The 27619-nt window shown below is 43.1% G+C and overlaps 1 protein-coding gene across 1 annotated transcript in view; it reads right to left on the bottom strand.

Moving 5' to 3' along the window:
* RGS12 (regulator of G protein signaling 12) overlaps nucleotides 1-27619 on the bottom strand; it is a 215710-nt gene that overhangs the window by 144073 nt on the left and 44018 nt on the right. The window lies entirely within an intron of this gene.

The following is a 27619-nucleotide window of genomic DNA, read 5'->3' as shown; positions in this document are numbered from 1 at the left end:
ACAGTAAGCAGGGTCGAGGATAAGACACGATGTAGGAAGTCTGAAAGGAAGGAATCTGCAAGGAATCTGGTGTTTAGTGAGTGAACACCACAGGGTTTACTAAATACTCAAAATGGGGCTTATTTATTCAAAGAAGGGCAGGGTTTACAGATGGAAAACGAAGACCAATATACACATCTAGATATGTGTGAAACAAGAGCCTGACCTTAGCCCTATTCAGGTGTTTGCCTCCTTGCATGTACAGCTAAACTTTGTAGGGGGGCATGGGAAAGCACATAAGCCCCACCCACAACATCCCTGGCTTCTCTACATAGGGCTCTTTAAGTGCTTTCAGTTGATTGTACATACAGAGTTTCCATAACTGGAAAGCCTGATAAAGCACTTTGTGATCACAAAATGTAAGCACGTTCAGCTAAATACACTTCCAGAGCCCTATACAGACCATCGCACATTACAAAGAAGTTGGGGACACTGGGGGCGGAGCTTACGTGCACACCCACATCCCCCTACACAGTTAGCCCTACACACAAGCAGGTGAATGCCTGAATAGGGCTACGGTCAGGCTTAGATTGAAGCTAGCACCTTCTCTCACTCTCTCTGGCTCTCTATCTACATCCCAACGGACAAGTCCAAACTGTGGCTGTGCTCTCTTCCCTGCTCCTCTGATTTTCTCATGGAGAAGGGGCCTCTCTCTTGACAGACAGCTCCTCAGGTCCACTTATCAAACCTGCCAGATCACTTCGTTACCATAATAATCATCAGCTTTTTTTCTTTTCTGTTTCTCCATATGATCTCACCTAGCAGCCTCATACACACACTAAACAGGAGTGGGATACAGAATGGCTCTCTAGTGAATCCCACAAAGAACATCCAGGAATGCTGATGAACAGTTACCCAATGCAGTAAATCTGGTCTACACTGGCTAAGGTCTGGCCACCTTGACATTACTGGCTTACATTTTAAACGAGAGCAAGGGGAGACCTGCAGCAAAATACTGCACTCTATCCCTAAAACCTAACAGGAGCAATTTGGTTCAGCACTCAAGACTTAGAATCATAGAATCATAGAATCATAGAATAGTAGGGTTGGAAGGGGCCTACAAGGCCATCGAGTCCAACCCCCTGTTCAATGCAGGAATCCAAGTCAGAGCATCCCTGACAAATGGCTGTCCAGCCTCGTCTTGAAGGCCTCCAGTGTGGGAGAGCCCACTACCTCCCCAGGTAATTGGTTCCATTGTCGTATTGCTCTTACAGTCAGGAGGTTTTTCCTGATGTTCAGACGGAATCTGGCTTACTGTAACTTGAACCCATTATTCCGTGTCCTGCACTCTGGGATGATCAAGAAGAGATCCTGGTCTTCTTCTCTGTGACAACCTTTCAAGTACTTGAAGAGTACTATCATATCTCCCCTCAGTCTTCTCTTCTCAAGGCTAAACATGCCCAGTTCTTTCAGTCTCTCTTCATAGGGCTTTGTTTCCAGTCCCCTGATCATCTTTGTTACCCTCCTCTGAACCCTCTCCAGTTTGTCTGCATCCTTCTTAAAAGTGTGGTGCCCAGAACTGGACACAGTACTCCAGATGAGGCCTAACCAGTGCTGAGTAGAGGCGAACTAGTACTTCCCAGGATTTGGAAGCGATGCTTCTATTAATGCAGCCCAAAAGAGCATTGGCCTTTTTTGCAGCCACATCACAGTGTTGGCTCATATTCAGCTTGTGATCGACAACAATTCCAAGATCCTTCTCGCTTGTAATGTGGTTGAGCCACGTATCCCCCATCTTGTAACTGTGCATTTGGTTTCTTTTTCCGAGGTGCAGAACTTGGCATTTATCCCAATTAAATGTCATTCTGTTGTTTTCTGCCCAGCGCTCCAGTCTATCCAGATCACTTTGAATTTTGTTTCTGTCTTCCAAAGTATTAGCTATCCCTCCCAATTTTGAGTCATCTGCAAATCTGAACAGCATTCCCTGCACCTCCTCCTCCAAGTCATTAAGAAAAATGTTGAAGAGCACTGGGCCCAGGACTGAGCCCTGCGGTACCCCACTCATTACCTCTCCCCACTTTGAGAGGGGAAGGTCCCATTGATAAGCACTCTTTGAGTCCGATTCTGTAGCCAACTGTGGATCCACCGGATCATTGTTTCATCTAGCCCACTTCGAGCAAGTTTGCTCATCAGGATATCATGGGGCACTTTGTCGAAAGCTTTGCTGAAGTCGAGGTATATGATGTCTACAGCATTCCCACGGTCTACAAGGGAGGTGACTTGATCAAAAAATGAGATCAGATTTGTCTGGCAGGACTTGTTTTTGACAAATCCATGTTGGCTTCGAGTAATCACGGCATTGTTGTCAAGGTGCTTCCAGATGGATTGCTTTATCATCTGCTCCAGAATTTTCCCAGGGATTGATGTCAGACTGACTGGTCTGTAGTTCCCAGGTTCCTCCTTTTTACCCTTTTTGAAGATAGGGACAACGTTAGCCCTCCTCCAGTCATCTGGCACTTCACCTGTCCTCCATGATTTCTCAAAGAGAATAGACAGCGGTTCTGAGAGTTCTTCTGCCAGTTCCTTTATGACTCTAGGATGCAGTTCATCTGGCCCTGGAGATTTGAACTCATTCAAAGTCATCAGGTGTTCCTTGACCATATGCCTATTGATCTCAAGCTGCAATCCTGCCCCCACTGTGTGTCACTGATGACACACAGCTCCATTTCTCCTTTTCATCATCTTCAGATGAGGCTGTGGATGTGCTAAATCAATACCTGGCTGCAACAATGGACTGGATGAGGGCTAATAAACTCAGTCGAGACAAGACTGAGATGCTGTTGGTGGGTGGTTCTTCTGACCAGATAGAGGGTGCTCAATGTGTTCTGGATGGGGTTGCACTCCCCCGGAAGGAGCAGGTTCGTAGCTTGGGGGTTACACCCAACTACACTCCCTGTAGTGGGGAGGTGTGTAATTCCCTTTGTTTAAGCATCCTTGTGCTAACACTGCATTGGATTGAACCTTATCCGTATCAGTCTTCAAAATGATTTCCCCTAATATTAGTTGCTACTGAGTAGTCGATTTCCATTGACCAAATAGTTTCCCATATCCTTTCAATATTGTCCTTCCCACAAGCTACCCTTCATCTGTCCTTTTGTTTCTGAAGATTTAATCTGATTCAATTTCTTCTTAAATCAACAAATCATATATGCTAAAGAGTAGTCCTTTCGCTGTTTGTAAATTTATCAGTGTCCTCTTGAAAGAGGTTATAGTCCTCTTAATCTGTTCCTGTCTTGAAAGTTGAGCAAGAAGTGCCTTAGGTAAAAGAACTTAAAAACAGGAGTTATTCTCATTCCACTGTATATGATAGAGGTGTACAAAATTATGCATGGAGTGGAGAATGTGGATAGGGAGACATTTTTCTCCCTTTCTCATAATACTAGAACCCAAGGGTATCCCATGAAGCTGATCAGTGGGAGATTCCAGACAGATAGAAGGAAGTCCTTCACACAGTACATCATCAAACTATGGAATTCACTACCAAAAGATGTGATGATGGCCACCAATTTGGATGGCTTTAAAAGGGGCTTGGACAAATTCCTGAACAAGACTATCAATGGCTACTAGTCCTGATGGCTATATGCTACCTCCAGTATCAGAGGCAGTATGCCTAAGTACACCAGTTGCTAGGGAACATGGGTGGGAGGGTGCTGTTGCACTCATGCCCTGCTTGTGGTTTCCTGTTGACAGCTGGTTGGCCACTGTGTGAACAGAATGCTGGACTAGATGGACCCTTGGTCTGATACAGCATGGCTCTTCTTATGTTCAACATCTTTTCTCAATTCAGCAGTACTTTCATGGGAATATTGAAAGGCAGAGTAAGAAATGTAAATATACAGGGCAATGTGTGCCATCTAGACAAGTTAAATCTTCTCCCACCCCTGAATCTCATTATTCATTTGCTGAATTACAGAAATGTAATTAAGTTCAAATAAATCATTTACACTGGCCAAGAGTTTAAAACCTAAATATTTCTTTTTTCCATGGCATCATGGAAAATGAAGTGATTGTGTGACGTTACACGTCTGTATATAATAAGTCTATGATTACTGTTATGTATTCCTGTTAGGGGACCGCGGTGGCTTACTGGTTAAGACGCTGAACTGCAGACCGGAAGGTCGGCAGGTCAGCAGTTCGAGACCCGAGTGCTGCGTGACGGAATGAGCTCCCATCTTCAGTCCCAGCTTCTGCCAACCTAGCAGTTCGAAAGCAAGAAATTGCAAGTAGATAAATAGGTACTGCCTCGGCGGGAAAGGTAACAGCGTTCCGTGCACCTCGGTGTTCAGTCATGCCGGCCACATGACCACAGAAGCGTCTTCAGACAGCGCTGGCTCTTCGGCTTAGAAACGGGGATGAGCACCGCACCCTAGAGTCAGACACGACTGGTTGGGGACACCTTTACCTTTATTCCTGTTATATCTCTGTATTTTATGGTGAGTATTTCTGTGGTGAAAGAGAGAGATGAGTGACAAGAAGAATGGTGGATTTGCATGATTGGCTGAGTGAGTGAAGTAGGGTGGAGTGTGTGTTATATGAACTGTATGCTTTACTTGAGATAGTCAGAGAGAGACAGGGATATGATCTGATAGGGATCAGAGATAAAGAATTGATGTGTTAAGATTTTAGAAATGAGAGAGAGAGAGAGATCTGTGGTGATTGTGATGTGTTTGATTTGAGAGTGTGATCTGGTGTGCGGTGTATGGGTGAACATAGATTAACAGAACCATTAAGAGTTGCGTATTTACTGTTCAACAACTTATTTGTTATAATTAATAATGTTTATTGGTTTAACCAAATCCTACACCTTCTACTCTTGGCTATGTAAGGGGAAGCTAATAAAGGAAACAGTACAGGTGACAATAAAAGCCTGTGTGTCCTCGCAGATAGAGAACAAAGGGTTGGACCTGAGTCTTAAAGGTCCTGGTGGCAGTGTGATTGTGTGTGGGGAAGGTGTTTCCTGCTTGGGGTGAGAAAGGCCTTAGAGAAGGGGTATTCTTACTGGGAAAGGGTGGGAACGCCACAGATTTCCATTTAAATTTGTTCCTGAATATTAAGAGCCAATAGTTCTAATTTAGTTTCATCGATTTGTATCCTCATATTCCTCCACATTTACTAATTTCTTGAATTACAGTGTTTAAAAAGTTAACCAAGTTTATGATAGGAACTGCAATGTTATATGCATACATCATCAACTTCCTATATCAATGTCCAGTCCACGTTCTCTATATCTGATGACTAATTTGAACTGCAATCACAAAAACTTCAATGCACAAAACAAAGTGTGCAAGAGAGAGGGGAAAGCTTGATCTAGTTCCTCTCTGCAGCACTATTACACCTTCCATAGCATGTCTTTTCAATATAACCCTTGAAGCTAGATTATTATAAGTAAGTGATATCCATTTAAAAAAATGCCCAAATCCAAACCTTTGTACAACATTCTTTAGAAAGGGCCAGTCTACTTTATCAAAGGCCTGGTTTGCATGAAGAAGCACTAAACCCTTCTATTTCTATATCCTTGCTATTAGCTTTAATAATCAGATTATATTTTCTGAACATTGTCCGATCATTTCTGTCCTGAATAAACCTATATGGTCTTCTATATGCTTTGGAATCTGATTTAGAAATCATATCCAGAATACTGAGGGAAACAGGTCTATACAGTTCTGTATATGGACAGCGCAATCCTGTGGTCCCTGGGTGGGCATCCCAGGGGCCACAGGATATTGTGGATTCCCCCCACCCAATGAGGCCACACATACAACTACAACCTTGGGAAGGGAAAATCCGAGCAGGGATTTCCCACCCGACCCCTGTGGAGTCTCCTCTTCCAAGGCTGCAACCGTGACCATGGCAGAAGGCCAGGGAGGGAGAAGAGGGGGCAGGATGGTGGGTGGAGAGGGGAAAGGAGAGACATGGATCCACTGGATCCACAAGTATCTCTTTCACCTGTCCCACCCACTGGAAGGCAAGTCAGACAGATAGGCTCAGAGGCCTGTCCAGCTGAAAATTACAACATCGGAGGAAAAGGAGGCTAAAAAAGCATCTGTCCTTCTCCCTCTCTGTCTGGCTCTTACAAACAGGGTGTTGGATAGACAGAGGGCTCTGAGATCTTTTCCCTGCTTGGCATTTACTATCATAGCTGCTTCCCTCCAAGAATCTGGGTGCCCCGGAGCTCGGCGAGTGGCTGGGAGCACCACCAAGGGCTCATCCTGCCTCTGCCAGCTGCCAAGGAGGCCCTTGACAACTGATGGGAGTAGGCGGTCAAGTTCAGGAGGAGGACAGAGCTAGAGTGCCGGGACCCTTCCTACCTCCACCAACTGTCAAGGAAGCCCTTGACAACCAGTGCGGGCAGGAAGGGCCTCGTGCTGAGGACTCTGGCAGTCAAGTCCTTGTGCGCATAAAAGTAGGAGGGTCAGTTCACGCGGCTCGGTGGGAGGAGCGAGCAGGGAGACTCAGCAAGTGGGGGGGATAGCTCGTTGAGCTTCCCCGCGGCCCAGACAGAGATGGGTCAAGGTCAAGGGGGTAGGGGTGGTGAACAGGTCTTCACTAATAAAAAGGTTCTGATATTCCAGGGATGTGTGAAGGAGAGCAGAACAAGCATAGAATTAAGGATGTTGGATACCACTTGCTATACAGCTCAGACCCCACCTCAGATCCCATCTCCACACATGGTGGATTGTTTCTTCTCCTTATGAAGCTGATAAAGATTCAAGTCAAGCAGGAACTCCTATTTAAGTCAGCTCTGCAAGTCTTGTCAGGACTGTTTAATCCCTGCAGCAGCATGTGAACTAAACAGTGACTGCAGTACTTTTGTTATCTCCCTTCCCTTTCATCTCTTATACTTCATTAAAGCTAGCAGGGGCAGTACTCTGCTAGGACTGGGAAAGGCAGTGGTCTTCTCCTCCCCAAACTTTGAGTGGGACCCTACACAGCCTTCATTCCAACAGAATACCATGGAAAGTGCCAGTGTTCTTTCAGTTCAGTGGATAGAATACCACACTTTTCCTGGAACATTTGCCTACCCCGTAACACTTATGTAACTTAGGATACTCTAATTTATATAATTCTTCATAATAGTGAAACAATTCATCAATTATTTGATCTGTTTTTGTTCATAACAGGTTCATCACACAAGGCTGAAATCCTGCATCCTTACTGGGGCTTTCAGCTTCTGGAATCTTTGCGGGATCAAGAGCGGCTCCTTTACACAGGTGGACACATGCTTTGAATCGAGGACTTCCTTTCTCAGGAAGTTCTATATGTTTCATTTTACAGCCACAAGATAGTACTGTAATCATAGTGCAACACCGTCATTACACCCAGCTGATAGATAGGATTAATGTCCCTTATCGCATTATCTCCATACTTTTAAAAAGCGGGATAAAGGTCATAAACCATAGCAGGGGCCTTGGAGGTTGATGACATTGTGTAAAGGACCTGCAAACTTCTAAAAGCAACCAGTCTTGAGCACACAATATAAGCCCTGTGTAGAGAAGTTCTAAATGTCCATTTCTATCCCTAATAGATTGGATCCTGCTAGATTCCTTTCTCCCAACCACACCTTTTAATCTGTGTGCTAATAATGTACGTTGTTTTTCAGACTTTTCAAAGAAGTGCTGTTTAGCATACTTTAATTTAGCATCATCTTCTTTAGCATCCAATGTTTTTAATTCTCTAACCTGGAGTAATTGTTGATACACAGTCCTAATTTGAACAGACATATTCTTTTTCCAAAACTCAATTTTCCCTAAAAGCTGTTGTCTTTTCTGTAGCCTATCCCTTTTTTGATGAGAAGCAATTTATAAGGGTACCCCTCATAACTGCCTTATGGGCCTCGCAAGATCTTAGGACTTGAATAAATATTATTGTCAAAATATTTCTGTATAGTTTTAGTTAAAGCTTCAACGATTTGTTTATCAAGCAGAAGAAACTTGTTTAGGCTTCCCTAATATCACTGTTGTTGTTGTTGTTGTTCAGTCGTTAAGTCATGTCCGACTCTTCATGACCCCATGGACCATAGCACGCCAGGCCTTCCTGTCCTGCACTCTCTCCCGGAGTGTGCTCAAGTCCATATTCATTGCATCGGTGATGCTATCTAGCCATCTCATCCTCTGCCGTCCCCTTCTCCTTTTGCCTTCAGTCTTTCCCAGTATCAGGGTCTTTTCCACGGAGTTTTCTCTTCGCATTAGGTGGCCAAAATATTTGAGCTTCAGCTTCAGTATCTGTCCTTCCAATGAGCACTCAGGGTTGATTTCCTTTAGGATGGACTGATTTGACCTCCTTGCACTCTAGGGGACTCGTAAGAGTCTTCTCCAGCACCACAGTGCGAAAGCATCAATTCTTCGGCGCTCAGCCTTCCTTATAGTCCAGCTCTCACAGCCATACATTACCACTGGGAAAACCATCGCTTTGATTAGACGGACCTTTGTCAGCAAGGTGATGTCTCTGCTTCTTACTATGCTGTCTAGGTTTGCCATAGCTTTCCTCCCAAGGAGCAAGCGTCTTTGAATTTCATGGCTACAGTCACCGTGGAGCCCAAGAAAATAAAATCTGTCATTGCTTCCATTTCTTCCCCTTCCATATGCCAGGAAGTGATGGGGCCAGATGCCATGATCTTAGTTTTTTTAATATTGAGTTTCAAACCAGCTTTTGCACTCTCCTCTTTCACCCTCAACAAGAGGCTCTTTAGATCTTCTTCGCTTTCTGCCATTAGGGTGGTATTGTCTGCGTATCTGAGGTTGTTGATAATTCTCCCGGCAATCCTAATTCCGACCTGTGATTCATCCAACCCAGCGTTTCTCATGATGTACTCTGCATATAAGTTAAATACGCAGGGTGACAATATGCAGCCTTGTTGTACTCCTTTCCCAATTTTGAACCAATTGGTTGTTCCATGTCTGATTCTTACTGTTGCTTCTTGTACCCTCGTACAGGTTTCTCAGGAGTCAGGTAAGGTGGTCTGGTACTCCCATCTCTTTAAGAATTTGCCACAGTTTGTTGTGATCCACACAATCAAAGGCTTTAGTGTAGTCAATGAATAGATAGATGTTTTTCTGGAATTCTCTTGCTTTCTCCATGATCCAGCGAATGTTGGCGATTTGACCTCTAGTACCTCTGCCTCTTCGAAACCCAGCTTGTACTTCCGGTAGTTCTCGGTTCACATACTGCTGAAGCCTAGCTTGTAGGATTTTGAGCATCACCTTGCTGGCATGTGAAATGAGCGCAATTGTACAGTAGTTTGAACACTCTTTGGCGTTGCCCTTCTTTGGAATTGGAATGTAAACTGACCTTTTCCAGTCTTGTGGCCACTGTTGAGTGTTCCAAATTTGTTGGCATATTGAGTGCAGCACTTTAACAGCATCATCTTTTAGGATTTTAAATAGCTCAGCTGGAATACTGTCATCTCCGCTAGCTTTGTTGTTAGTAATGCTTCCTAAGGCCCACTTGACTTCACTCTCAAGGATGTCCGGCTCAAGTTCAGTGACAGCACTATCATGGCTATCAGGGACATTCAGATCTTTCCTGTATAGTTCTTCTGTACATTCTTTCCACATCTTCTTAATCTCATCTGCATCTGTTAGGTCCCTGCCTTCTTTGTCCTTTATCATGCCCGTCTTTGCACAAAACGTTCCCTTGAGATCTCCAATTTTCTTGAAGAGATCTCTAGTCTTTCCCATTCTGTTGTTTTCCTCGATTTCTTTGCATTGTTCGTTTAAGAAGGCCTTCTTGTCTCTCCTTGCTACTCTCTGGAACTCTGCATTCAGTTGGATATATCTTCCCCTTTCTCCCTTGCTTTTTGCTTCCCTTCTTTCCTCAGCTACTTGTAAAGCCTCATCAGACAGCCACTTTGCTTTCTTCCATTTCTTTTTCTTTGGGATGGATTTCGTTGCTGCCTCCTGAACAATGTTATGGACCTCTGTCCATAGTTCCTCAGGCACTCTGTCTATCAGGTCTAATCCCTGAAATCTATTCCTCACCTCCACTGTATATTCATAAGGGATATGATTTAGGGAATACCTGAATGGTTTAGTGGTTTTCCCTCCGTTCTTCAATTTAAGCCGAAATTTTGCAAGAAGCAGCTCATGATCTGAGCCACAGTCAGCTCCAGGTCTTGTTTTTACTGACTGTATAGAGCTTCTCCATCTTTGGCTGCAAAGGACATAATCAATCTGATTTCGAGATTGACCATCTGGTGATGTCCATGTGTAGAGTTGCCTCTTGTGCTGTTGGAAAAGAGTGTTTGCTATGATCAGCGTGTTCTCTTGGCAAAACTCTATTAGCCTTTGTCCTGCTTCATTTTGTACACCAAGGCCATGCTTGCCTGGTATCCCGGTGATTTCTTGACTTCCTACTTTAGCATTCCAGTCCCCTATGATGAAGAGGACATCTTTTTTTGGTGTTAGTTCTAGAAGGTGTTGGAGGTCTTCATAGAACCGATCAACCTCAGCTTCTTCGGCATCAGTGGCTGCAGCATAGACTTGAATTACTGTGATGTTGAATGGTTTGCCTTGGATTCGTACTGAGATCATTCTATTGTTTTTGAGATTGTACCCCAGTACTGCTTTTCCCACCCTTTTGTTGACTATGAGTGCTACTCCATTTCTTCTAAGGGATTCTTGCCCACAGTAGTAGATATGATGGTCACCTGAATGAAATTTGCCCATGCTTGTCCATTTTAGTTCGCTGATTCCCAAGATGTCGATGTTCAATCTTGCCATCTCATGTTTGACCACCTCCAGCTTACCTTGATTCATTGATCTGACATTCCAGATTATTTGCTTTACAGCGTCGGACTTTCTTTCTTTTCACCACCAGACACATCCACAGCTGAGTGTCCTTTCGGCTTTGGCCCAGCCGCTTCAGTCTTTCTGGCGCTACTTGAAAATACCCTCTGCTCTTCCCCAGTAGTATATTGGACACCTTCCGACCTGAGGGGCTCATCTTCCGGCGTCGTATCTTTTAGCCTTGTGATACGTTCCATGGGGTTTTCTTGGCAAGAATACTGGAGTGGGTTGCCATTTCCTTCTCCAGTGGACCACATTTTGTCAGAACTCTCTGCCATGACCTGTCCGTCTTGGGTGGCCCTGCACGGCATAGCTTATGGCTTCACTGAGTTACGCAAGCCCCTTCGCCACAACAAGGCAGTGATCCATGATCTAGCAAAATTTCATTCTAAAAAATGGGGTTGTGATCTGCCTAAGTCTGTGCAGCAATCTGACAAACCCTTGCTTTCTCATCCAAAGACAGAATCCAAGGGTGCACTTTACCTCTGCCAATTCTCTTGCATCCCACCAATTCCCATCTGCAAGTGGCACCCAGTGCTTGCAGAACAAAGATTTAGTGCTTCCGCAGGAACTGGAAAGGAGCAAAAACGCTAATTTCTGGAATGGGGCAGCTCAGCAGAGCTCACATAATGGAGCTCCACCGACCTCTCCCAATCAAGAAATGAGTTTTCCACTCATTTCAGGGCTTCCTCTGAAAAGCGCTAAATCTCTTGTGCATCCAACCCAGCGTTTCTCATGATGCAGGACCCACTGCTTCAGCAAACAGAACCTGCGGGGTGCAAGGGAATTGGCAGGGGCGTAAGCCTCTAGAATCCGCCTCCTGTCTGCAGAACAGAAAAAATGATCTATTATTGAACAAGAATTCTAGACTGCAGAGGAAATAATATTATCTCTTACTCCAGGGGCTAACATTCTCCATACATCCTTTGATTGTTCCAAAGCTATTTCTTAAAATGTTTATGCAAACATACACTAGTAGAGGATATCTAATTCATAAAGGGGTCCATGACACCACTGAAATTAGCTGCAAGTATTAAATTCCCTTACGTAGTCATCATTTTTCCTTATAGGTTGATGAAGAAAGTCACTATTACAAAAGTTAGGGGTATAAATACAACCTGGTGTAATCAGATGGTTTCTTAACCTCGCAGTGGGGTTGTTGTGGACAACAGCAGCTCTCTGAAATATTTGTAAAACATTTGAGGGTGGTTTTGTTGTCTTTTTGCAAACCAGAAATACTGCATACTTCATGTACTCCTCAACTATAATGGGGTAACTTGTCCTGTGGCATTTAGACACACAGACACACACGCCATTTAAAACAACAACAAACAAACACATTTAAATTACTAGCCACCAAGGGTCCAATTTACACCTATTGAAACGAGAGGGAAAGTGAAACTACCAATTGCCTAAGCCAATTTGGGTCCATTCTGTCCCCAGCAACTTCTCAAAATAACGTAAGGATCTTCTCTGGATCCTTCCTTTCCTCAAACAAACGTATCATCCTCCCTCTCCAGCTACTGCCCAACTTCCCGTCTACCTTCCAAACTCCTGGAGTATGCTGCTTACTCCAACTGTCTTGACTTTCTCTCTTCCAACTATGCTCTTGACCCCCTCCAGTGTGGCTTCTGCCCCCTATAATGCACTGAAACTACCCTCAGAAAAATCATTTATGATCTCCTCACTATCCAAAGATCTCTACTTAGTCCTCATCCTTCTATACCTCTCTACCACTTTTGACAGAATTTCTCTCTCTCAATCTTACTTGATTCCCTTCATGCTCCAAGTCTCTATGAGTCTGTCCTCAGCTGGTTTTCTTCCAACCAGCCTAACTGCTTTTTCAGTGTTTCTTCCACTGCTTCCTTTCTTTGTCAGGGCTTTCTCAGGACTTTGTACTTGGCACTCCAAAGTTTTCTCTATCCCCTGTTACTGGGTGTCCTCATCACATCTTGTGGCTTTCACTACCACTTATATGCTGATGACACCCAGTTCTACTTCTCTAGCCCAAAACTTTCTTCCTCCATCCAATTCTGCATCTCCAAATGCCTCTCTCATATTTCTGCTTGGATGCTTCATAGTTGTCTCAAGCTCCTTACTCTCAAAACTCTTCTCTCTGTTCACTCTCCCTATCCATTACCAATGTTAGCATCTCCCCTGCTGATCAGGCACAAAGCCTTGGGTTTTTCCCTCCTCTGCCCTCCGTATACCAAATCAAGTTGCTCTTTTCTTTTACATTACTACACAAAAAAAGTTCTTCCTCTGACCCCTCAAAAAAAATCTGGTCCATACTCTAGCAATTTTTTGCCTTGGCTATTTCAGTAGTCTTCTCTCTCCTCTTCCCTTGTCTCACCTTGGTCACTGTTGCCAAAATGATTCATTTCTCTCATTGCTCTGATCATGTGATGCCTCTCCTTAAATCCCTACACTGACTACCTGTCTACACCAGGACCCTGCACATGCTAAAATCCTCCATGGCCTTGCCCTCTACCCCATCTCGCCACTCTTATATCCCAACATACCTGTGACCTTCTCTCCAGCAGCAACCACCCTCTGACAACCAAAAGTCTCCTGTTGTCAGGTGCATGGCCCCTGGTGTCCTTTATAGTCAAACTGTCCAGCCTGTTTCTAGTCAATTACTTTTATTATGCAAACTACAAGCAAACAGGCCATGCTTCAGGCTACAGACAGCATCCTTAAGCAGCAATGGCCAACAAGCTTTCCTAGTAGGCTTTGCATAATACAGTAGGCTTCAGGTTACTACCTGAGTGAAAACACCATGCATGAGAGTTGCTACTAAACTGCCTCTGGTTACTACAGACCCCCAATCTCAGACTAAGTGGCCTACCAAGTCCTGCCCTCAAGGTGGGTCTTTCCACAGGGTCGCCTCCCTTGCTGCAAGTCTGTTGGAGCACCTCATGACCCTGTGTTACTCCTCCCTTTTCATATGGTACCTGACTCTGGGGTCTCTTATTCCCATCCCCTCTTCCTCTTTGTTAGGAGCCTGCATTCCCATCCAGGCTATCATCCAACTGATTAGACTGCAGCTGGGCTTCACCCTCTATGGCACCAATATTCTTACCACCACCACCACCACCCGCAACCTTGATGCCTTGACAACTCCTTCTACTTCCCCCTTCCATTCTGACTCAGAATCATTTTCCATGTCTTCTTGGGGCAGGTCTGCAGAGGTGCTGGGCCCAGTCCCTACACCTGCTCCCTCAAATGACACTGCCCATTCTCCACTGCTGCCTCTTATGCCTCAAACTGTTTTCCAGAAACCAAAAGCTCAAAGTATATTAGCCTTTTCAATTAGCCTTTTTGAACAGAAAACTGTTGCTGGTTGGCCCAAAGAACATAATACCTCAAAGAGCAAGATATGACATGCTGTGATTGCTACATTAACTTCATCAGGATATCCAAAGTTCTAATGATTATGTTCGAGAAGTAAAGTTTCCCCCTTGCTATCATGGAAGTGCTTCTCGGAAGACCTGGGAAGTAGGTATTATTTACTTCAAATCCCTCCTCAAAATTCACATTTTCTTTGAAGCCTTTCGAACAGCCTTCCCCAACTTGGTGCCTTCCAGATTTTTTGGAATACAACTCCCAGTATTCCTGACCATTGGCCATGCTGGCTAGGGCTCATGAGAGTTGAAGTCTACAATGTCTGGAGAGCACCAGGTTGCGGAATGCTGCTTCAAAACAACCCATAACTAATATCCTACTGCAGAGTAAGAAAACTTTTGGGGCTGTGAGCTAGGGATGGCGGAGAATTTCTCCCCGAATCTTCGGGGGGCCGAGCGCCAACGCATTCAGCCCCCCGAAATCGGCGGTGAAATTCTCCCCCCCCCCCGGGATGGGACTTACCTTTGGCGAATATCCCTCCCGGCAGCGGGTCCCGGTGGCGGTTCATCGGCCTTTCGTCGGGGGCGGGGGCGGCAGCCGGTCTTCCGACCGGCTACCACCGCCGCCGCCATTACAAAGTGTAAAAAAAACAAAACAAAACCCCATGATAGGCTACGTAACGATTTACGTAGCCTATCACGGCTAGATTTCCAAAGTCAGCCGTGATAGGCTACGTAAATCGTTACGTAGCCTATCACGGGTGACTTTGGAAAAAAAAAAAAAAGCGCGTACGCAAATGGCAGTGGCCATTGGTGGCCACGCCGCCATTTGCGTACGCGCTTTTTTTTTTTTCAAAGTCACCCGTGATAGGCTACGTAACGATTTACGTAGCCTATCACGGCTAACTTTGGAAATCTAGCCGTGATAGGCTACGTAAATCGTTACGTAGCCTATCATGGGGTTTTGTTTTGTTTTTTTTACACTTTGTAATGGTGGCGGCGGTAGCCGGCCGGAAGACCGGCTGCCGCCCCCGCCCCCGACGAAAGGCCGATGAACCGCCGCCGGGACCCGCCGCTGGGAGGGACATTCGCCAAAGGTAAGTCCCATCCCGGGGAGGGGGCGGAGAATTTCACTGTCGATTTCGGGGGGCTGAATGCGTTGGCGCTCGGCCCCCCGAAGATTCGGGGAGAAATTCTCCGCCATCCCTAGCTCAGTAAATCTTTACGTAGACTACCGGGACCAAATAAGGAACGCAAATGGCGGCGCCCATAGGCCGCTGCCATTTGCGTACGCGCTTATTTTTTTTTTCAAAGTCACCCGTGATAGGCTACGTAACGATTTACGTAGCCTATCACGGCTGACTTTGGAAATCTAGCCGTGATAGGCTATGTAAATCGTTACGTAGCCTATCACGGGGTTTTTCTTTTTTGTTTTTTTTTTTTAGACTTTGTTTCGCAGCCGGGGAGACAGGGCACTTCTCCCCGGCCTGAATTTTGGCCGGGCGAGGCGGGAAGCCTCCCCCCCGGCCTGAATTTCGGCCGGGCGAGGCGGGACGGCTCCCCCTCTCGCCTGAACTTCAGGGGGAGAAGCGACGCGCCTCCCCCCCACCGCGAAGCACCCCTGCGTAAAGGTAAGTGACTTTCGTACATCCCTACTGTGAGCACATTTGGCAATTTGAGAAACTGTCCTGGGCACCACCACAATGGCTGCCATGGGAGGCATGGCAAAAGACAAGTAACTTGCCCCAAAGACTAAATACAAGGCAGAGGTGGGGTCTAAGCCCCATTACCCTAAACAATGTCTTTGAACCCACATTTTTCAGCGCCATCGGAAACCTATTTCACAACAAAATGTGTTAATTTGTTTTAAAAAGTGGGAGATGTAGGCCATCTTGGTGGCACCACAAAAGCTGTCCATAAGCACACTGGTGTCTGTGTGCATCATGTTTCCTACCCCCGCCCTACTGTAACGAAGCATAAGTACATGTAAGTGAAGTCACTGCACATTATTTGCCTGTTTACCCCACCCCTTTCCTCTATTGTTTCCCTTATGTTTATTTTTAGACTGTAAGCCCCTCAGGGTAAGGACTTGACAAGCCTGTTTTTATACAATATAGATGACACTATAATAAGATAACACGCATGAAGCACCTTGATCAACGGGAAGTGCTATATAAATCCTAAGTATTACTATTATCAGGCAGCAAAGCCTTCCCCAACCTGGTGCTCTTCAGATGTTTTGGATGTCAACTCCCATGAGCTCCTGCCAGCATGGCCAAAAGTCGGGAATGCTGGGAGTTGTAGTCCACAATAATGGAGGGGGCCAGGTTGGGGAAGGCTGATGCAGCAGATTAAACCTATTCTGTTGCTGAAATCCCAGGTGTTGCATGCGGTATTCTGAACAGGTACTTTTCAGCTCCCCCTTTTGGCAGCAGCCCCTACACGCTCTGATAATCAGTACCACACGAGGCACCTTCCCATGTGTGACTGGATCCTGGCCTTTATTTCCATTTTTATAAATTACATTTTTGCAAAAACAACAGAGATTATGATGCATATTCAGTATTTTCATTTAAATTTAAACATTCACACATATTATTCGAAAACACACACTATCTAAACATAAAATATCAACTATAAATATAACTCTTACTATTATGAAATGAATGTCCCTAAACAGATGCCTTCTATTTTCTATATAATTTCATTTTCATTTCCTGCCCCAATCGTTACTAAATTAATTTTACTTTTAAATTTTTAAACACACACACACACATATATCAGACATTCCTTACTGAGGAACTCAAAACAAATTCCTTTTTAAAATAAAAAGCAGCAAAGTAATTGTAAGAAATAACACTTTCTGGTGTGCATTATGCTGCTCCATCATGATTGGATAATATTCCTTTACTTAAGACTGAAACACATTTAATATTTTTCTTTCCACTTCTGCCTTAGCTACCTGCGTGAAAACAACTGTAGAGCAAAGAAGAACACTAAGGTGAGATATATTTTTGCCACATCTGAGGAATTTTTTTAGTTTCTCCTCTTTGGGTTTTTTTTAATAGCTAGAAGGATACTTCTAGCTATTAAAAAAAACCCAAAGAGGAGAAACTAAAAAAATTGAAAATTATTCAACTTTTTCCACCAAAATATAAATGCTCATGGAGTTTATTGCAAACAGCCTACAATACATAAAGAAGCTGCACCATTTGCAGATTACTGTCGATCTGAATCTTTATCTTGAAAAATATGTGATGAAGTTAACATTAACACTAAAATTTGATGAGCAAAACTGAGATTCCGTAAAGATTGTTACTATACAGTTTCTGTCACATAACCATTATTTTTGCTTTTAAAAAATACAATTTCACCTAAAAGTTTCAGAACTCTTAATGTGGAATTATTTAATCTGTGATCTAAAATTCTGGTTTTTACTCTCTAATGCAAAACTATCCATTGTGATTTTAAAACAAAAGGAAAGAAGGTCACATTGCTTACCTGCTCATCGTAAGAAAAAGCAGTTATTTTTGCCAGAAGTACCTTTCCCAAATTCATCTTTACTTTGAACAGAGGATCATTTCCTAAATGCAATAGCTTTTAAGAGCTAAAATACACCATCCAGTACTGTGCACTGCCTGTACAAAATGCCTATAAAGTTTAAAGGCATTTCAGATATTCTATTTTACTCCCTTTATGTTACCAATAGCAACCAGCCACTGCAGAAAACTCTGGTTCATCATGGATCAGAAGGTATTTCATCTATCTCAGATAAAAAGTCTAGTTGGGAAACAGGGCTCTGGTATTTAAGAATTTCTCTCTGTAACAAATAATGTAACATACTTTATTCAGTTTGGATAATGTTTGCAGAAACATTACTATAGTTAGGGCTATGTGTCTGACATGACTCTACAGGAAGGCAAAAATGTGCAAAATGTGGCAGAGACCATAGTAATCAGCTTCCTGAGCACCTCAGATTTCATTTTTAATAAGCAGGTTTCTAGTCCTCATAGTTGCAAATACATGCTTCAAAGTATGTGGCAATCCCTGTTCAATCTCAGAAGCCTGAGATTGAAGCCAGGGTGGCTGCGATGTAGCTTTAGTGTCTTTGTCCCTTCTATGACTGGCAAAACCAGAATAAATCAGGATGGACAAAAACAGAATTTATTTTGTAAATGTGAATTATATTAAAAGAGCATTGAGGGGAATTGCTTACATTTTGATGCAAGATTTAGGCAGGAAATGGGACAGTAATTGGGGGGTGACCTTGTGATTTGCCCTTGGCTTACTTTTGGATTAGCATGCTATAAAATTTTTGAAACTCCATTTTGATGCAAACATTGCCGTTTTAGGGGCGGGGGGTGAGAGAGAGACAGAGAGAGTATGGAAAAACCACAGCCATTCTCATTTTTGCATTCTTCATACCATTGCAAACTAATTGTAATTAAAGAGGAACTACTGATTCGGTGCTTGCACAGGAGGAACCTTTCCTTTCCTACTGATTTGGGTTGATCTGGCAGGGTGCAAATTAACTGAATAATTTATTTTGAGGTGATCTGGGTGAGAAACGAATGGGTTGGCTTTACCATCTGTGAAATTTAAATAAATCCTAGATATTTCAAAATTTGCATATATAGATATAAATCAGTATCTGCAGATTATGTGCAGATTTGTGTCCTATGGGCCTGGGTCCCGAATCTTTTTAGACACTAGCAACAACCCCAAGAGAGGCAAACAGGTGAAGCTAATGGAAAATTAACTTGCCCAAGAACCTGAGTTCAAGGCAGAGGTGGGATCTGAGCCTCAGAACACAAAACCACTCTTTGAACCTCCGTTTTTCTGTTCCGACAGAGATAAGCCAATTAATGTCCCCAAATCACCTCTAACGTACATTTATTTTCCAACACCTCAGCAGTGCCTCCTAGAGCATCTAGTCAGTTGGCACCCTGCTGGGCAACCCAAATATGTTAATGTACCTTTATCTCACTTGTTTGTCATCCAAAATGCAACCAAAACCTTAATTTGTTTTTAAAAATAGCCTTACTGGTTCCAACTGCCTTGGGCTTTTGATATGTAGATTTACAGTCATTAAGAAAGTGGATCCAAGCACTAGGTAATTTTCTGATTTGCTGGCTAGACCATTGACATCAGAGATGGAGGCTATTTTGTTATTGGATAAAGCAACCATCAGTCTGTGCTAAGGCCAGGGGCTGGCTTTTACTGAGCTGAGATCTCCATAAAAAGGATTCAGTCAGTCCTTCTAGCCCTTTCCATATACCATCTAAATGGAGGTCAACATTCCCTCTCAGGCCATCCTCTCTGCAGTGAACTAGATAAGTGTGACTAGATAAGTTAGACTGACTTTGATTTTATTTGGAATTCTGTGAATTGTATGATTGTTGCCTTCCTTTTGCTTTCCCCCTTTTTCATAAACTCCCTTTTTATATTTGGACATGTCTTATTTTAAAAGGGATTTCTCACTAAACTTTACCCCATGTGAAAGAACGCATGGTTACTGTGAAGAACTAAATTTTTCTGTCCTGCATTTTGATGGTGAGCTCATGTCAAAAAGCTATATTATATGGCTGTATTAATTGGGAGCTTCGGCCATGGGGCCAAGCTACGATAGCACATAGTGGTATAACCACCTGTGAATCTGCTATCTGGAGACAGCTTGGGCAGCTCCAGCTCTCAAGGCCAGAGTAAGGCTTTGTTAATTGGGCCAAATGATCACAGCTGCATTCCCTTGAGAAAGAGCCCCACCCCTTCAAGAGTTTGGGAACAGTGCTGGAGTTGGCCTGTGATTGGTTGCAGAAGATCTTTTCTGAGTTGTCAAGGGCTCGAAGATAAAAAGGGGAGGGTAAGAGCTGCCCAGTTGCCTCCTCCTTACCTATGTGAACTAGGGATGTCAGAGAATTCCGCCACAGATCTCAGTGAGATCTCAGTGAGATTCCGCCCCTGAAACCTGTGGCAGAACGGCCTGTCCCCCCGCGGATCCCCCCCAGGACGAGACTTACCTGGGGCGGATGTTCTGGGCGGCGTTTTTTTTTTTTTTTTTACAGAGACGTGATAGGCTACGTAAAGATTTACGTAGCCTATCACGGCTGGGTTAAAAAAAAAACGCGTACGCAAATGGCAGCGGCTATGGCCACCACCATTTGCGTTCATTATTTTTGGCCATCTTAGTCTACGTAAATATTTACGTAGACTATTACGGCAAAAATAAAGGGGAACGCAAATAGCGTAGTGGGCGCTATTTGCATTCCCCTTTATTTTCGCCGTAATAGTCTACGTAAATAACGAACGTAAAAAATAAGGAACGCAAATGGCGGCGGCTGTAGCCACCGCCATTTGCGTATGCATATGCGGTTTTGGTTTTTTACCCAGAGCCCTCCGTGGCCGGAAATCCGGCTGTGGACAGCTCTGGCCTGGGCCTGGCCGGCTGCTCCACAGAGCCACCGCAGAGCACAGCCAGCCATCGAGGATTCCGGGGGGGGAGGAACGGATCGCCTCCCCCCCCCATCGAGGATTTCGGGGGGAGGGACGGAACGCCTCCCCCCCCCCATAAACATAATCTGCGGAAAGGTAAGTACATTCCATACATCCCTAATGTGAACTTGCTTCAGGCTTGTGAGTTCATGGATCCTGGAATGGCCCTGACCGTTACTTTGGTAATGTATAGGATAAGCTTAGATATTGTTTTGTTGTTTTGCTTGGCATATTGTTTCAAAGGTTAGCTGTGATTTTTTGTATAAGTTCCCATCCCTTTCCCCAACACCAATAAACTGTGTGTGCCTCCTTCCAGGTAACCTTCAGTACCTAATTCAGCAGCTTTTACTGGGTCCTTTGCTACCATGTAACATTTCTCGCTTTGGGGCTTAAAAAGATAGGCTTGAACCCTTATTTTAGACTCCCAAGTGTGTCCTGGGAGGTCTGAGAAGCCCCTGGCTCATGCTGACATAGAGGGGGGCAGCCTACTGATTATTAGTTATTGCTGCCTATGCTTCAGGGAGTTTGGGCAACCCCCCTTCTCCCTTCACTGTTACAAAGCTAATGCTTGTGTTTCTAGGATTTTTAAAAAAGGTTTTTATTAAGTTCTGTGTTCCTGACCTTTGGGAAGGAAAGTCCAAAGCACCTTCCTTGCAGTCTTCTCCTGGGGCTGGGGTGGAGCAGACCTTAGCAACAGGGCTCAGAAACTCCCCAAGCAGCTGGACAGACCAGGGTGTGTCAGGAAATTGTCCTGACTGGTGGCAGCCTATCAGAAATTCTCTTCTTGAGGAATCCCTGTACAGGGTAGACCCCTGTAAAGGAGGGGTCTATCAGGAGGAAAAGTCTTCTGTGCTCCTTGTCCCATAACAAGGGTGGAGAAAAACAATATGAAACAAGAAGTCCTCCTTTGAGCCTCTGGATCAGCAAATTCTGCCTGAAATGGGGAGGCTGAGTAATGATACCTCCGGAGCCCAAGTCTACATAATTGAAAGCTGAATTATGGAACACCCTGCTACAAAGAGATAACTGTGGCAAAGAATTTAGCAATTCCCAAAAGGGGAGTAGATATCAATATAAAATGCTATCAGTAATTGCCAGCTGATAATGCCAAACTCCACCTTGGTCTGCCACCATTTTGTGACTGGTTGGTCTCCATCATTCTCAGCTCTCTCAGCCCTGGGAATAGAAAGTCTGAGAAACCCTACCATCTAGGGTTCAGTTCAGACTACAGCTGGAATAATATCAAAGAAAAATTCAACTAGACATGAACAAGCATCTTGACTAATTTTTTCATACAATGAAGTACCACCCAACTATCCACATTTTTCAGGGACAATTCCACACCACCAACTGAATACAGGCGTTCCTTTTAAATTAACTGAATCCCAGTTACTGAATGACTGTGGGGAGGAGGCAGAAAGAGAGCTGGCAAGAAGAATGCATGCATGTAGTTTTTCATCTTCCCCATCCTAAAGTGGATAGGTTAGTGAAGTGGATCCATACGTATGAGCTTGCTATCCATCTCACCAACTTCCCTCTGGCACATATAGAGAGCAACATGTGAAGGTCAAAATAGATGTGATATTGAGACAATCATGATCAAATCTCTCACACTTTTTTTCAAAATCAAAGCAGCTGCATGAGAGGGGAGGTTATAGATTTATCAGTACTGCAATGCTATGGGACAGGTGGATTTCCTTTCCCTCCTGCCATTTTCACAATTGCTCTCCCCAAAAGCTGGTATTTGCTTGCAGATGAAAATGCATAAGTACCTACACCTGTATGCCTCCCACTTGGGTGGAAATAGCAGTTTCAAATGTACAATTTAAATTGGGAAAATGGCATTGGGTAAAAGTCCCCAAGCACGGCAGCCCTGATCTGATTACACTCCCCTCATTGTGGTTTCTACATTTTTTAAAAAAAGGAGTGGGGAGATCCAATTATGGATCTCCTGGTGTCACATCTAGTGTGGTAGCTGATTTAGAGTGTCATGAAAAGGCAGCGAATTGTTAGCAGCTATAATAATTATAACAATTATAGTAATAATAACAGATATTATTATCAACTATTATTGTTGTATTTTTTTACTGCCAGGGGTGGGGGAGGCACTTCTGGAACTTGACTAGTCTTGGGTACTATGCACCTTGCCTGGCAAGTGGAGGAAGGTGCCATTTGCTGCTCCATCTCAAACAGAAAAATGCCTTGGGCCAGTCCTGGTGATACAAGGTGCTTGTCAACTGCCTCAAAAGCAATCAATCTCATTGTCCCTGGCAAAATGAAACAAGGACAAACACCATTCATGATAGACCTAGCAGCGGGAGGATAACTGCACCAGGCACTCTTAGGGCTATATTTTCAAATGCTAGAGTTGGTAGAAGTTATTTAGGCAACCTCATAGAAAAGGACTCTGCAGAACTAAAGATTACTAGCCATGCAGGTGAATGGATTATTATATATGCAGGTGATGGAGGTGCTGTATAGCAGCAGCTCCTATTTTGTTAAACTAATCCCACCCAACCAGGGATGACAAAATACCTTGAACCAAACCAGCCCACCACAGGTATTATGTGGTGCTTCTACACATTCCTGTGGCTGAAATGGTACTCCCAAACACTAAGTTGAACACACCTGCTTTACAGTGATACACATTTAAAAAAGGTAAACAACTAACATCACTTGACTAAAATCACCAAATATGGACATGTCAGGAGCTTCCTAAACTACAGAAATTGCCTTCTTGGATCAGGGTGATATAGCAGCAGTGGGTGACTCAAAGTACACCAACTCACAGAAGTACTAGTATTTATTTATACCATCTTTCTGGAAAGAAACAATCAAAGTGGTTATATTGTGATCTTCTCTCTCTCAGGCAATCGGTCCTACAGAAGGGAATCTATCCAGCATTACAGCATCACCTTAATGCTTACATGACTGGCTTTCCAAAATGAATTGGAGGCTAGGGGGAAAGGAACCTATTTTCTTTAGGGACACTGCCTTCACTTCTGAGTTACTATTAGACTACTAGCACAGAAACATGTTGTGAACAAGTGCTCTTCTACAACACTGTTACAAACCTAATCTCTTGGGACAGGGCATGGCATAAAATGTAATAGTTCATTTACGCTGTAATATTATGCCCTATTACCTGGGAGTAAGTTCAACTGAACTCAGTAGAATTTCCTTCTGAGAAGACATTTATAGGATTGCACTGTCAGGCTATAACACTAAGTAAATTTACTAGGGTGGACTAAACCCAATGGGACTTCTGAGCAAGCATGCTTCCGATAATTCTGTAAGGTAGGTACTTTTCAGAAAAGGGATCATGTTGGTAGGTGTCCCCCCCCCCCCCGCAATACCATATACATTATGCACAAAACATATTTTCAAAGTATTCCACAAATAATCAAGGACAGTTTTGTCAATGGGTTTCTCTCTCAAAAAGCTACCTTCCACAAAAAAATGGCAGGTCAAAAAGGACATTTGTTTCTTAACTTCACTGCAGACTATTTCTTCCAGTAGTAGTAATGATAGCAGCCCTGTGGGCCCCCAAATGAACACAAGAGAATGACAGGTGGTGAGGGCACTGACAAACAGGTCCTGCATCCGCACTGGGAGCGACACTGCTCATTGCAGCATCCTTATTTCAAAAACAGTTTATAGTTAGGGGCTTGCTGGCTGGACAAGTACATGGTTACAGATGCTCATTTTATTATAGTAAATATATTGCCCTTGTCTATTACAAAATGGGGGTTATTCCCAAGTAAGGGTGCAATTCTATGCATATTTAGAAAGAAAGAAGCCCTACAACTCTCAGCATTCCCCAGACAGCAATAATGGCTGGGGAATGCTGGGAGTAGTAGGACTGTTTTTCTGTCTAAACATGCATAGGATTGCATCCTAAAGGTGTTTAGCACGAGGGCACCAGAATCAAATTCCATTTTATTCCTGGAGTCATGATGGTGCTATGATTTAGGTTAGTTTAAAATACAAAACTGCATATTTTCCGAGTATTAAAAAAAAAAAAATCAGGATTGGAAAACAAATTTTTTTTTTGTCTTGCTCTAACACATCAGGAATGTAAAACCAGTTGTAAAGCATGGAATGGGGTGTGTGTGGGAAGAACTGCGCATTCTTTGTTTCACAAATGAAGAAATACACATGACCATCTAAATTGTCCATAACACCATTCAGTCCAGGGTCTAAAATTATCTAGCTGCACCATTAACTATACTATATGAACCCTTGCGCTGTTCCAGCACAGCAGTTTTTAGATATGAATGGCTGGCCAGATTAGGAACAAGATGCTACTACTATAGCTCTGTTCTAGCATGGAAAGTCTTCGCTATGAAAGTTGGGAATGCAACCTCCATGTACAGGGGCAGAATACCTCTTCTCGATATCAGCTGCTACCTAAACAACAAATGATGATAGAAACATTAAGCACACCATGTGGATATGTATGTAACATCAAGTATGTTCACTCAACAGTATATTGATACTTCTTTTTTTAAATGAAAGAATATTTTATGACTATGCAAATTTAATTGAGAAATTAATTGACAAAAATCTGATGATTAATTGATTACTGAAATTTTAATCAGGTTGCAGCCCTAATAATAATCCTTTTAAAGCTATGAGATCACATAGCAAAAATATATTTTTCCTAAAGATCGATTTTAAAGACAAAGCTATATATCACTGAATATCAAAGCTTCAAACTGACAAAACTGAGGCAAAGTGTTTTCAGCATGTTCCTGAAAATGTATTTTAGCAATACAAAATGTGCAGTGCAATCCTATGTATGTTTACATAGAAGGAAGCCCCATTTAGTTCAAAGGGGCTTACTCCTCGGTAACATCTGTTACTCACAGGAGTACAGCCACAGAGTATAAAAATGTTTTTTTTTTTTTTGCCAATTACAAATTTGCTTATTGGATTTTTTTTTACCAGCAAGAATAAACTAAGAAATAGCCACACAATATTTTAACAACCATTTGAAAATGGACATGTCTATGACTGAACTGGGATTTTTAATAACTCTGGAATGCATGTCATCAATAAAATAGTTGGTGTAGCTACTTCCCTGTTTTAATATTCTCAACTTTTAGAACACTCCCTTGTTTTGAATCTTGTTCAAGCCGTAAAAGCAGCAGGCAGCCAAACCATTAGCAAATGAAAATATAAACAAATAAAAACACGTACAAAAACATATTAAGAACTATTTTTATAAATATCTTTTAATGTATCAAATTACTCTTTAAAAAACTCAAATGGAAAAGGCCACACTATAGCATAAGCACCTACTGGAAAACTATTTTACTGCTGACTACACAATAATATTATCGATTTAGATTAATTAAGAAAAATAATCTAATAAATTCAAATTTCGACTGGAGAAACTTTGTGTTTTCTAAGAAACACTATAGATTTTAATGGGAACTACAGAAGTTCTTACTACTTGAAGACTGGCCTTTAAACCACTTTCCTTATTTCCATACATTTTTAGAAAAACGCAATGTACTCACATGAGTGATGCTGCAAGCTGTATCCATGTAGAAACAGTCCCCAAGGGACTTCTCACTCATTTCAAGTAAAGTTCTCTATCAAATTGCTGACAAACATGTATTCACTTAATCCTAGCCAGTAGAACAAATAAAGCTGAGGTGGCTCTTCTGCCTTTCTTTCCAGTGAAGACTCACCCAGATTAAACACTGGTTTGTGTATCAACCCATAAAAAGCAGCTTGCACTCAAGGCTTTAAATTGTTGTGGTGACCATCTTTGCATAACAATGAACCACCTACAAAAATAGCATATGAATGGTTCATAGTTTCAATGTGAAATGCATACAAAAAGTTCACCAAAAGGTTTCCAAAGTCCTTCTTTTGAAACTCCAACTAGCAATAAAATCAAACAGCACTGTATACAGCTTGTTGCCATTTTCTCCTGTTTCTCTGCATGTAGCTGCATGTTCCTTCAAGATTACAAGCATATGCAAGCTTATTATGCTATTTGCTCCATCCTACATGTCTGTTCCTTGCTCCTCTGAATAAGTTTACAAGATTCTTTTTCCTGGTAGAACAGGATTCTCATGAATTTCAGTACCACACCCACTTATTTTAATTCACCAGGCTATGAAGTGCTGAGAACACTTGTGTTTAGTCATATAGTAGTCACCAGAAAAAGTCACGTTGAATAGCTAAAAATCTGCATCTGGGACCTATCAAACTATGCATAAAAAACTGCTCATATCTGCCCCTCTAGAAACTGCCTGTTCCTCCTTTCAAAAGCAAGATACATTTTGAGAATCATGGGTTTTGGCCAATATTTGGGCCAAGACTAAATAGTGATCCCCATACTTGGTTGCTACAAATGAGCGCTACACATTTTTAATAAAGCCAGGATTTAGGCCTCACAAATGAGTATCTTGTACCACAAATGTCCAAAGGCCTCAAACTGAGCACAAAGGTGAATTTTATAACACAAATTCCAGTGGTAGACATGTTCAGTAACAGAGACAACATGGATATATTATAACAGGGGTCCACAAGCTTTTTGGACGAGTGGGCACATTTAGGTATTGTAGAACTGCTGTTGTTGTTCAGTCGTGTCCGACTCTTCGTGACCCCATGGACCATAGCACGCCAGGCCTTCCTGTCCTGCGCTCTCTCCCGGAGTGTGCTCAAGTCCATATTCATGGCAAGAACTGCTGTGGGCACCACCAAAAACTGGCTCCCAGGGCAGATGTGGCTAGTTAAAAGACAAGTAATTCTCCCAAGAAAGCAGAGGAAGGGTCTGAACACTAAAGCCAATCTACATATTGGACCCCTCAGAAGCACAACAAAATACCCATTTAAGGTTGCAATCTTTGCTTACATGGAACTCAACAGGAATTACTTCTGAGTAGCCTACATAGGATGTGCAGAGCAATCCTACGTGCGCGCACGCGCGCACACACACACACA

Source organism: Heloderma suspectum, chromosome 5 (assembly GCF_057233095.1).
Source record: "Heloderma suspectum isolate Gila_16-S chromosome 5, 16-S_ref, whole genome shotgun sequence".
NCBI lineage: Eukaryota > Metazoa > Chordata > Lepidosauria > Squamata > Helodermatidae > Heloderma > Heloderma suspectum.
This window is presented reverse-complemented; position numbering and strand designations above follow the sequence as displayed.